At 43.9% G+C, this 12,379-nt stretch overlaps 1 protein-coding gene across 3 annotated transcripts in view; it reads right to left on the bottom strand.

Moving 5' to 3' along the window:
- LOC147114201 (uncharacterized) overlaps positions 1–10,027 on the bottom strand; it is a 64,641-nt gene extending 54,614 nt beyond the window's left edge. For 2 of the 3 annotated variants that reach the window (XM_085995865.1, XM_085995867.1), the window contains exons 1-2: positions 9,979–10,025; positions 9,091–9,184 (exon numbers count right to left, since the gene is read on the bottom strand). The gene's annotated coding sequence lies outside the window, so the exon portion shown is untranslated. Of the gene's footprint in view, positions 1–9,090; positions 9,185–9,978 lie in introns of all 3 variants that reach the window. The other variant, XM_085995866.1, reaches the window with a different exon arrangement.
- Between the last annotated feature and the right edge of the window lie 2,352 nt (positions 10,028–12,379).

Here is a 12,379-nt window from a genome sequence, read left to right as displayed (position 1 = left end):
ACTGAAAATAAAGTCATTGAAGTAGAAATAAAAATTAAATGAAACCTATTCTAGGAAGAATGGACAAAATGTACACTTGCAAAGATTTTCACAATGTAATTTTCACTTCCACATAGGTTATCTGATCAGTTTTATTTAACTATGCATTTTATGTAACCGAGGATATGAATTAACAGCAATTAGCATTTTCTTATTCACTGCTGCTCAATTTATTGACAATGTCTATATAATAATATGCTTTCAATGGCATTATTATCGGCAAATCCACCACCAGCAACTTCCATGGGGTCACCATTGAACAGAAACTCAACTGTACCAGCCATATAAATGCCTTGGCTACTAGCGCAGGTCAGATGCTGGGTTTGCTGAATCAAGTGACTCCCCAAAACCTCTCCACCACCTACAAGGCACAAGTCAAGAATGTGATGGAATACTCTCCACTTACAAGAAGCTCGACACTATCCAGGACAAGCGGTCCGCTTGATTGTCAACATATCCACTACCATAAACATTCCCGCCTTCCACCATTTGCGCACAATGGCTGCAGTGTGTCCTATCTACAGGACGCACTGCACAACTCGCCAAGGCATTTTCGGCAGCACCTCCAAAACCTGTGAACTTCACCACCTAGAAGGACAAGGCCAGCAGGTGCATGGGAACACCATCACCTCCAAGTTCACCTCCAAGTCACACACCATCCTAACTGGACATATATTGCCGTTCCTTCATTCTCGCTGTGTCAAAATCCTGGAACTCCCTACCTCCTTAAGAACTTAAGGATTAGTAGCAGGAATAGACCATACGGGCACTCGAGTCTGTTCCGCCATTCAGTAAGATAATGGCTGATCTTTGACCTCAACTGCACTTTAACACCCAATCCCCATATCACTTGATTCCCCTAGAGTCCAAAAATCTATCTATCTCAACCTTGCATGTAATCAACAACTCAGCATCCACAGCCCTTTGGGGTAGAGAATTCCAAAGATTCACAACACTCCGAGTGAAGAAATTGCTCCTCATCTGTCTTATAAAGCTGACCCCTTATCCTGAGACCATGCCCCCTAGTTCTAGTCTCTCCAGCCAGGGGAATCAATCTCTCAGCATCTACCCTGTCAAACCCCCTCAGAATCTTATATGTTTCAATGAGATCACCTCTCATTCTTCTGAACTCCAGAGAGTATAGGACCAATCTACTCAATCGCTCCTCATAGGACAACCCCCTCATCCCAGGAATCAATCCAGTGAACCTTCGTTGCACTGCCTCTAAGACAAGTACATCCTTCCTTAGATAAGGAGACAAAACTGTGCCCAGTACTCCAGGTGTGGTCTCACCAAAGCCCTGTACAATTGTAGCAAGACTTCCTTACTCTTGTACGCCAACCTCCTTGCAATAGCGGCCAACATGCAACCTAAAAGGATTGTGGGAGAGCTTTCACCACATGGACTGCAGAGGTTCAAGAAGAAGGCCCACCGACACCTTCTCAAAGACAATTGATGATGGGCAAAAAATGCTAGCATTACCAGCGATGCCAATATCTCGAGAATAATTTATTTAAAAAAATCTTTGTTGTGCATTTTTAAAAAACCTTTACAAGGCTGTTTTGCATCTCAGTGAAAGGATATTACAGGACACCACCTTCACAAGGGCATTTAGGGCTGGGCAATAAATGCTGGCCTTGCCAGCGATGCCCACATCCTGTAAATGAATACATTTTTTAATTAAAAAAAACCTGATATAAAATAATATAAAAGGCTGGTCAAGATTAGGGTTAAAAGAAGTAGTTACCAAAAGGAAAGTCTTGGTGTGTTCATCACTAACACTGAGCCCAATCAGAGTCAACTTAGTTCCATCACACCTGTGCACCAATAGATTTTGCTTGTCAGTTGTGTGACAACTCATCCTTGTTTTCAAATCCCTCCATGGCCTCACCCCTCCCTATCTCTGTAATCCCCTTCAGCTCCACAACCCCCCGAGATATCTGCGCTCCTCTAATTCTGCCCTCTTGAGCATCCCTGATTATAATCGCTCAACCTTTGGTGGCCATGCCTTCTGTTGCCTAGTCCCTAAGCTCTGGAATTCCCTGCCTAAACCTCTCCGCCTCGCTACCTCTCTTTCCTCCTTTAAGACACTCCTAAAAACTACCTCTTTGACCAAGCTATTGGTCACCTACCCTAATTTATCCTTATGTGGCTCAGTGTCAAATTTTTTTCTTAAAATACCCCTGTGCAGCACCTTGGGACATTTGCTACATTAAAGGCACGATATAAATACAAGTTGTTGTTGTTGCTGTTATTGTGAGCTGTTTGATAATCTTCCCTCAGGTTGGTGCACTCTGTATTAAGCAAAGACATTCCTTGTATTGGGATTGCCTATGATTCAAATCAGCATCCTAGAGATGGCAGCAGTCTATGTAAGGGGTTTTAGATCGCAGAGGTTTCTCTCTCTAGAGGCCTCTCTCTCTTGCACAGTAAAACCTTGAGTGGTTCGACCCACTCGCCCCTTAGATTCTGTACTCTGGTCTTCGGGGCAGGAACTACAATGTAGAGAAAACTCTTGTAGACCAAGTTTGATGAAACGAAATGAAATTTTATTGCATATGGTAAAATAAATCAAATGCAAGCAGATAAGAGAGTACATGGGAGGGAAAAACACAAACAAATCATAACGGCACAATGCTAGCTAAGGCAAATACAGGGATCTTATACTCTACAAAAATCATCATGAAATAAGGAAACACACGGAACATCGAGGGACAACAACTCATGTTAATTGTACCCTTAAATCCACCCCCTTAAACCTACCTAGATCTGATTGTGAAGGGCCAGAAACATGCTCATCAATCCAACTAGGAAGTGCAAGGTTTTGAACCAGTCTGCGTTTGATCCTTTCAGGCGTTCCGCCTCCACGTGGATCGTGGAGCCCCAGCGAGCTGCGCCACACCTCTCTCCTGAGGTGGGGGTCGGGGCGGCTGGACACCGGCTGGTTTGGATGTCGGCGGGGTTGGGGATCGTCGGCTCGACCCCGGTCAGAGGAGCCTTGGGCTGGCTCCAATTGTCTCTTTTGTTTATTTTTGTCTCTTCCGAGTTGGGAGAAGGCCTTTTGTTTTCGTCAACAGCCCGGGGTTGGTCGATGATCTCCCGATGTTTGACCCTGGGGCGGGACGCCGGCTCGAGTGGTCTTCTTGATGGCGGCTTAGTCTTCTTCGCCTTCCTCCATGGTGGAGAGGAGTTCGCTGATCTTCTCCCAAACCAGCTCCTCTTTACCCAGCTACTCTCCAACGAATAATAAGGGGGAAAAAACACTAGTGGGCGTAGTCTATAGGCCTCCGAACAGTTGCAACTCTGTTAAACGGAGTATCAATCAGGAAATAGTTGAGGCTTGTAATAAGGGAACATCTATAATTATGGGGGATTTTAACTATCATATTAATTGGACAAATCAAATTGGGCAGGGCTACCTTGAGGATGAGTTCATTGAGTGTATTAGGGATGGGTTTCTTGAGCAGTATGTAACTGAACCGACCAGGGGGCAAGCAACCTTAGATCTGGTCCTGTGTAACGAGACAGGATTAATTAAAAATGTCCTAGTAAAGGATCCCCTTGGAATGAGTGACCATAACATGGTTGAATTCCATATTCAATTAGAGGGTGAGAAGGTTGGATCTCAAACAAGCATGCTAAGCTTGAATAAAGGAGACTATGAAGGTATGAGAGCGGAATTGAGTAGAGTGGATTGGGAAAATAGATTAAAGGGTAAGACGATACATGATCAGTGGTGTACATTTAAGGAGTTATTTTACAACTTCCAAAAAAAATATATTCCACTGAGAAGAAAAGGGTGTAAAAGAAAAGACAGCCATCCATGGCTAAGTAAAGAAATTAAGGATAGTATTCGAATAAAAACAAGGGCATATAAGGTAGCCAAATCTAGTGGGAGGATAGAGGATTGGGAAAACTTTAAAAGACAGCAAAAAATAACAAAAAGATTGATTAAGAAAGGGAAGATAGATTATGAAAGTAAATTAGCATAAAATATAAAAACAGATAGTAAGAGTTTTTATAGTTATATAAAAAGAAAAAGGGTGGCTAAAGTAAATGTTGGTCCCTTAGAGGATGAGACCGGGAAATTAATGGTGGGAAATATGGAGATGGCAAAAACACTGAATGAATATTTTGTATCAGTCTTTACAGTAGAAGACACTAAGAATATCCCAACACTGGACAAACAGGGGGCTATAGAGGGGGAGGAGCTAAATACGATCAAAATCACTAAGGAAGTGGTACTCGGTAAAATAATGGGACTCAAGGCGGATAAATCACCTGGACCTGATGGCTTACATCCTAGGGTCTTGAGGGAAGTGGCGGTAGGGATTGTGGATGCATTGGTAATAATTTTCCAAAACTCCCTGGACTCAGCAAAGGTCCCGGCAGACTGGAAAACTGCTAATGCAACATCCTTATTTAAAAAGGGCAGCAGACAGAAGGCTGGAAACTATAGACCGGTTAGCCTAACATCTGTGGTCGGTAAAATTTTGGAGTCCGTTATTAAGGAGACAGTAACAGGACATTTGGATAATCATAATTTAATAGGACAAAGTCAGCATGGTTTTTTGAAGGGGAAGTCATGTTTGACAAATTTGCTGGAGTTCTTTGAGGAAGTAACATATAGGGTGGATAAAGGGGAACCAGTGGATGTAGTGTATTTAGACTTCCAAAAGGCATTTGACAAGGTGCCACACAAAAGATTATTGCTTAAGATAAAAAATCACGAGATTGGGGGTAATATTCTGGCATGGATAGAGGATTGGCTATCCTGCAGAAGGCAGAGAGTTGGGATAAATGGTTCATTCTCAGACTGGCAATCAGTAACTAGCGGTTTTCCGCAAGGGTCAGTGCTGGGTCCCCAACTCTTTACAATCTATATTAACGATTTGGAGGAGGGGACCGAGTGTAACATATCAAAGTTTGCAGATGATACTAAGATGGGAGGGAAAGTAGTGAGTGAGGAGGACATAGAAAACCTGCAAGGGGACATAGACAGGCTAAGTAAGTGGGCAGAGATTTGGCAGATGGAATACAATACCGGAAAGTGTGAGGTTATGCACTTTGGCAGGAAAAATCGTAGAGCAAGTTATTATCTTAATGGCAAGAAACTGGAAAATACTGAAGTACAAAGGGATCTGGGGGTCCTGGTGCACGAAACTCAAAAGGTTAGTATGCAGGTGCAGCAAGTGATTAAGAAGGCCAATGGAATGTTGGCTTTCATTGCTAGGGGGATAGAATATAAAAATAGGGAGGTATTGCTTCAGTTGTACAAGGTATTGGTGAGACCGCACCTGGAATACTGCGTACAGTTTTGGTGTCCATGCTTAAGAAAGGACATACTTGCTCTCGAGTCAGTACAAAGAAGGTTCACTCGGTTAATCCCGGGGATGAGGGGATGGACATATGAGGAGAGGTTGAGTAGATTGGGACTCTACTCATTGGAGTTCAGAAGAATGAGAGGCGATCTTATTGAAACATATAAGATTGTGAAGGGGTTGGATCGGGTGGATGCAGGGAGGATGTTCCCGATGATGGGTGAAACTAGAACTAGGGGGCATAGTCTTAGAATAAGGGGCTGCTCTTTCAAAACTGAGATGAGGAGGAACTACTTCACTCAGAGGGTGGTAGGTCCATGGAATGTGCTGCCCCAAAAAGCTGTAGAAGCTACATCATTACATAAATTTAAAACAGAAATAGACAGTTTCCTAGAAGTAAAGGGAATTAAGGGTTACGGGGAGCGGGCAGGAATTTGGACATGATTCTAGGTTCGGATCGGTCATGGCCCTGTGGGTAGCGGAGCGGGCCCAGGGGCCGTGTAGCCTGATCCTGCTCCTATTTCTTGTGTCTAATTCAGTTAGATTCAGGAGATGGTTCTGTGATAGTGGATTGGCGGTTAGGATCAGATCAGCCATGATCTTATTGAATGGCGGAGCAGGCTCGAGGGGACGATTGGCCTACTCCTGCTCCTATTTCTTATGTTCTTATAACTCGCCTGTCCGACCACTGCAACTGTGGCTCCTAGCTGTAACTGTCTCCGCAACTGTGACTGTATCTCTCCGAATTCCACTTCAACTCCTCCAATTATACTTTTCCTCCAGAAGCTTCCACTTCCCGCCCAAAATCAGGTTAGTCTTTGTTTAACTTTTGGCGGGTTGGGAGCACAGCGGGGTAGTTATTGTATTTTAAAATATTTTAGATGGCCGGTAAAGGCCCATCTCTGGTCTGGAATGACCTTCATTGTTTTTAATGTCCTGCTGATCTCGTTATCTAGTCCTTGGTGCTGTTCTCATGAATATGAAATTGTCCCCTTTTTTCTGGGTCAACATTTAGATGGCATCTGTCTCCAGGCCGATCTTGACTGGATCTGCATCTAATCCATATGTATATGTGTGGGTCTGGTTTCGTTCTCTCAGAAACGGCTTCCAGAACTTACTGTGGGTTGAATCCACAAAGCTGTCTGAGGATTCGCAAGAAGCATTTTAAAATGTCCCAATAAGCCGGTCACGTGGTATGGTGGCCATTTTGTATGCCCCTTTTTCTGGGCTTCTTTTTAAAACAGTCTTTAAAAATCATGGCCTCTTCTGCCATTTGACCCTTTATAATATAAAGTCCAATTTTGCGACTCCTACATCTATCTTGAGGCTGGGACTGAAAGTCCAAAAAATTCCAACACGCAGCCCCCATTTTTAGGACACAATGGCCTAGAAATTGAGTTTGCGCTGCGCCAGGGCTTTAGCGCCGGAAGTTAGCGCCGGCGCTAAGTCCCTTTGCGCGCGCCAAAAATTCAGTAGCGCCGCGCCCAAACGGCTGCCGGCGCTACTGAAGGGTTTTAGCGCCTGAAAACTGGTGCAACGCGCCGCATTGCGGCGCTATTCCGGCGCTGCGGCGCCCGCTGCGGTGCGGCAGGCTCGGGAAGTGCAGGCCTCCTCCTTCCGTTAAGGAGGAGCTGCCTGCACCCGGCCGCGGCCCGTGCAAATCTCTTCAAAAATGAGCCCGGCACCTCGGACAAGTGCCGGGCTTGCATCTGTTCCGGGGGGGGGCGGGGAGAAGTCCGGGGAGGGAGCTGCGGGCAGGCGGCCGGCGGGAAAGCGGCCGGCCGCCACGGGGCCTTTAATGCGCCAGCGCAAACACATGTTGGACTCTGTTGCCAGAGTCTTAGTTGCGGCTGCCACGGGCGAGGCGGCCGCAACTGAATTTCGGCGCTGGGGCCCGTCGGCATGGCAACCGGGACGCTGCGCACACCGATGACGTCATCGGTGCCGGCGCAGCGCTACCGGTCTACCGCCGCGGAAGGGCCCCAGGCAATTTAGGAACCGGCGCCAATTGCAGCGCTAGGCCCTCTAGCGCCGCAAAATCGGCGCTAAGGGCACTGAATTTCTAGGCCAATATACCTTCCTGAGCTACCAAAATATGGGCAGTGATGGTCTCATCTTGGGATGATTGGACTCCAATGACCACAATCTTCTTCCTTTGTGCCAGGTTTGACTCCAACACTGGAGAGTATTCCCCCTGATCCCCATTGACTTCAGTTTTACTCAGGCTCCTTGGGGCCACGCATGGTTAAATGCTGCCTCGATGTCAAGCGCAGTCTATAAATGCATGTTTTTTCTCTCTATGTGCACGCACATACATGTGTACATTCTCAGGCAGAACCTTAACAAGTAAATGACTACCTCCAGGATAAGGTTCTTTCTGATGGATACAAAGGTAATTGCTCAATATAATCTTCAATGCCATCCCTCCTTTCTATAGAGACATTGAAGATTACGTCAGAGTAGAATTTGTCCCATTGTGTCTGTGCCAGCACTTTGCTAGAACAATCCAAAACTAATCCCACTGCCCCACTCTCTCTCATAGCCCTAAATCTTACCCTGCTTCAAATATTTATCCAATTTTTCCTTAAAGATGCAATTGTCGCTGCCTCAACGATACCTGTAGCATGTAGTTATAGTGCCTTTCACAACCTCAGGACATCCCAAAGCTCTTTACAATCAATAAAGTACATTTTTAATGTAGTAAACGCAGCAGTCAATTTGCACACAGCAAGTTCCACAAATAGTAATTAAATATATGACCAGAACATCTGTTTTAGATTTTGGGTAAGAAACAAATGTTGACACTAAGGGAACCAGCTACTGCTTTGAGTTACTCACATGACCTGAGTCAGGACCAGTTGCACAAGCTCATGGCTATTTCATTATGGTCAGACTTTTTAAAAACCCAAATGACCGTAAATAGGCCGTAATCCTTCTGTTTATAGATTTGCAAACAGAATTCTTTAAAGGTAGTGTATCTGCTATGCTGCTGCTCACAGTAGGTCAGAGACTGGTTTATAAGGGCAGGAGCATTGCACCACCTCACACACACTGTATTACTGTGCCAATAAAGGGAAACTGTGATAACTCAATGTGATGATTTCAGACTGCAAGGTGTAATTGCTGTGCTTTCCGAGCTCAATTAGAAGGTAACGGGTTTCAGGCAGATCCTTAGGTCAATTAGAGCTTCTGCTTTTCCCTGTATCATATTCACTGGAGGAGTTGATCTAAAAGTAGGGGCAGTCGTCAAGCCCACACTAAGGGCTGCCAATCAAGTTTGCCCATAATGGTTCATCACTTCTCTTACATTTTAGTTTTAGACTCTTTTACTTCCTATTTCTCTGGGAGATGTTTTCAACTAAATTGGGCATCACTGATTAGTCAAAGAACTGAATCATCAGCAGAACTTTGAAGGACAATGAAAAGCTCAAACAGAACCAGAGCATCACTTGGGAAAGCTCAAAATCAAATCCAGTTAAAGACGAAAATTTTATATCGACCAGGCAACAAGCAGGGAAGCTTAAAATGTGTAAAATAGCAGATGGCAGTCATTGATTTGTAAGAAACCCTCTTATTGGAGTTTTATGAAAAAGGAGATGAAACCTATAAATAAACACCTGATGCCCTTGTTTAGTCTAAATGGTGCAAAACCTTTGCGAAATGTGAACAGTTATTCAAACCACATTTAAATCAATTCTGTAAAAAGTATGATTGCAGTAAGATTGCCTACCTTGTGGGAAGAGACTAGTGAAGAAGTCCAGAGACTGAGCAGCAAAGCTCCCAGCACAGCAACACACAACACACTGAGGTTCTCAGTCGTTGCTCTGCACAAAGTAAATGACATTGTCTCTTGTGAAACCACAGGGTAGCGAGCTTTAAATTTGGCGATATGCAAATGAGTTTGATGGGAAAAAAGCTCTTCTGATAATGAGCACAATTTTGGGTGCAATTTGCGCTGGGATTGCCAATTGCACCCGAAGCAGAAACACCAGGCCACCACGTTTAAAAAGATCCACTTTTCTCTTGCATTCCCATTGTACTTCAATCCTGATGTTACAGAATGCACCAAGACTTTCACAATCTTTGAAAAGAACTGATGTGGTCTTCTATTTATGGCCATGCTGAGTTCTCAACCACATATCTCCCGGCTTTTCTCTGAAATCTGTCTGGAGCGCTTCCTCTACTGAAAAAGCGTTATTTACAAAACATATTTAACTGCAGTCGAGCGCTTTTTCACGTAGTGGAAATCTCTGTTTCACTGTTCCCGCACCCCCTTTTAAAATGGTATCATTTTGTTTATATTGCCTCTCCTCATTCCTCCTACCAAAATGTATCATTTCACAGTTCTCTGCATTAAATTTTATCTGCCATGCATCTGCCCATTTCAACAGTCTGTCTATGCTAATCTGAAGTCTGTTACTGCCTTCCTCATTGTTCACTACAGTTCTGAGTTTAGTGTCATCTGCAAAGTTTGGTATTATGCCCAGTATACCCAAGTCCAGGTCATTAATATATATCAAAAAGAGCAGCGGTCCCAACACTGGCCCCTGGGGAACACCACTGACCCTCCAGTCTGTACGGAGTTCGCCGCCAACCTACGAAAAGATAAAAAACTTACCTTGTGTGAGGCCCTTAATGGAGACTTGCTGTTCACCGCTGCAGCTCTGCACAGCATATGACATCAGGGAGGCGGCGCGCAGCGTACAGCCTATGTGTAAGGGAAGACACGCCCACAAAATCTGTCAAAACTAAGCCACGCCCACAGAAACTTATTTCAGTCTCTTCCATTGAAATTACATTTCAAAAAGTTTGAAAAACTTTTAAAAACTTCTAAAAACTTCAAAAACATGAACTTTATTGTAACCAATTCTTTCAGACACACTCAAATGGGTTCCAATGTTTTCCTGAAAGGGCGACTAACACATTCGACCATTTAATGAGTAGGTTTAAAGAGGACACTGAATGATCTTAAAGAGGTTTACGTGTCACACCAAAGTTCAATTTGAATTAAAGCTTGTGGCTACATCAAAAGGGCAGGGATTTGTCAGCACGTCATTTTCGCAATCATCCTCACTGTACAACTTCTATTAGATTTTGGAAATAACCAACAGACATGATTTTCCTTACTTTTTTCATCCAAAATCACAATTTATTTGTCCCTATGTATACAACATTCTGTTTTGATACTCAGTAAAGGCCTAACACTCCGACAAGTAATGTTGTTCAACTTCAGAAAGAGTTTCCCAGCCATATATTCAATGTTAATTTTCAGGAATAAATATATTATTGAGATCTCATTTAGACTAGTAACAGATAAATCTATTGTCCTTGTTATAGATGCATTATATTATTTGTTACATTGTTCATTTTTGAGTTGAAAGGACAGAATTGGTCACTAAATTTGATAGAAACATAGAAGATAGGAGCAGGAGTAGGCCATTCGGCCCCTCGAGACTGTTCCACCATTTAATGAGATCATGGCTGATCATCCAAATTCAGCACCCTGTCCCTGCTTTCTCCCCATATCCCTTGATCCCTTTATCCTTAAGAAATATATCTAACTCCTTCTTGAATATATTTAATGAATTGGCCTCAACTGCCTTCTGTGGTAGATAATTCCACAGGTTCAACACTCTCTTGGTGAAGAAATTCCTCCTCATCTCTGTCCTAAATGGCTTACCCCTTATCTTTAGACTGTGACCCCTGGTTCTGGACTCCCCCGCCATCGGGAACATCCTTCCTGTATCTAGTCTGTCTAGTCCTGTTAGAATTTTATAAGATTCAGTGAGAGCCCCTCTCATTCTTCTAAACTCCAGTGAATATAAGCCCAATCGACCCAATCTCTCCGCATACGTCATTCCTGCCATCCCAGGTATCAGTCTGGTGAATCTTTACTGCACTCCCTCCATGGCAAGAACATCCTTCTTCAGATAAGGCGACCAAAACTGCACACAATACTCAAGGTGTGGTCTCACCAAGGCCCAGTACAACTGCAGCAAGACATCCTAGCTCCTGTACTCGAATCCTCTCGCTATGAAGGCCATCATAACATTTGCCTTCTTAACCGCCTGCTGCACCTGCATGCTTACCTTCAGTGACTGGTGCAAAAGGACACCCAGGTCTCGGTGCACTTCCCCTTCTCCCAATCTATTGACGTTCCGATAATAATCTGCCTTCCTGTTTTTGCCACCAAAGTGGATAACCTGGCATTTACCCACATTATACTGCATCTGCCCAATCACCCAACCTGTCCAAATCATAGTGGAGTTTCTCGGCATCCTCCTCACAGCATACATGCCCACCCAGCTTTGTGTCACCTGCAAACTTGGAGATATTACATTTAGTTCCCTCGTCTAGGTCATTAATATATATTGTGAATATCTGGGGTTCTAGCACCGATCCCTGTGGTACCCCACTAGTGACTGTCTGCCACTCAGAGAAAGACCCGTTTATTCCAAATCTTTGCTTCCTGTCTGCCAACCAGTGCTCTATGCAAGTCAGTACCTTACCCCCAATCCCTTGTGCCTAACTTTACACGCTACTCTCTTATGCGGGACCTTATCGAAAGCCTTCTGAATGTCCAAATACACCACATTCACTGGTTCTCCCTTATCTATTCTACCAGTTACAGCCTCAAAAAATTCCAGTAGGTTAGTCAAGCACGATTTACCTTTTGTAAATCCAAGTTGACTTTGTCCGATCCTGTCACAGTTTTCCAAGTGCTCTGCTATTATATCTTTTATAATGGACTCTAGCATTTTCCCCACTACCGATGGCAGGCTTACTGGTCTATAATTCCCCATTTTCTCTGTACCACCTTTTTTGTATAGTGGGATTACATTAGCTACCCTCCAATCCATGGGAACTGTTCCAGAGTCTATAGAATTTTGGAAGATGACCAGCAATGCATCTACTATTTCTAGGGCCACTTACTTAAGTACGCTAGGATGTAGATTATCAGGCCCTAGGGATTTATCAGCCTTCAATCTGATCAATTTCCCTAACACCATTTCCCTAGA

The sequence above is a fragment of the Somniosus microcephalus genome, chromosome 8, assembly GCF_052327205.1.
Source record: "Somniosus microcephalus isolate GS21.2 chromosome 8, FLI_Smic_1.0, whole genome shotgun sequence".
NCBI classification, from domain to species: Eukaryota; Metazoa; Chordata; class Chondrichthyes; order Squaliformes; family Somniosidae; genus Somniosus; species Somniosus microcephalus.
This window is presented reverse-complemented; position numbering and strand designations above follow the sequence as displayed.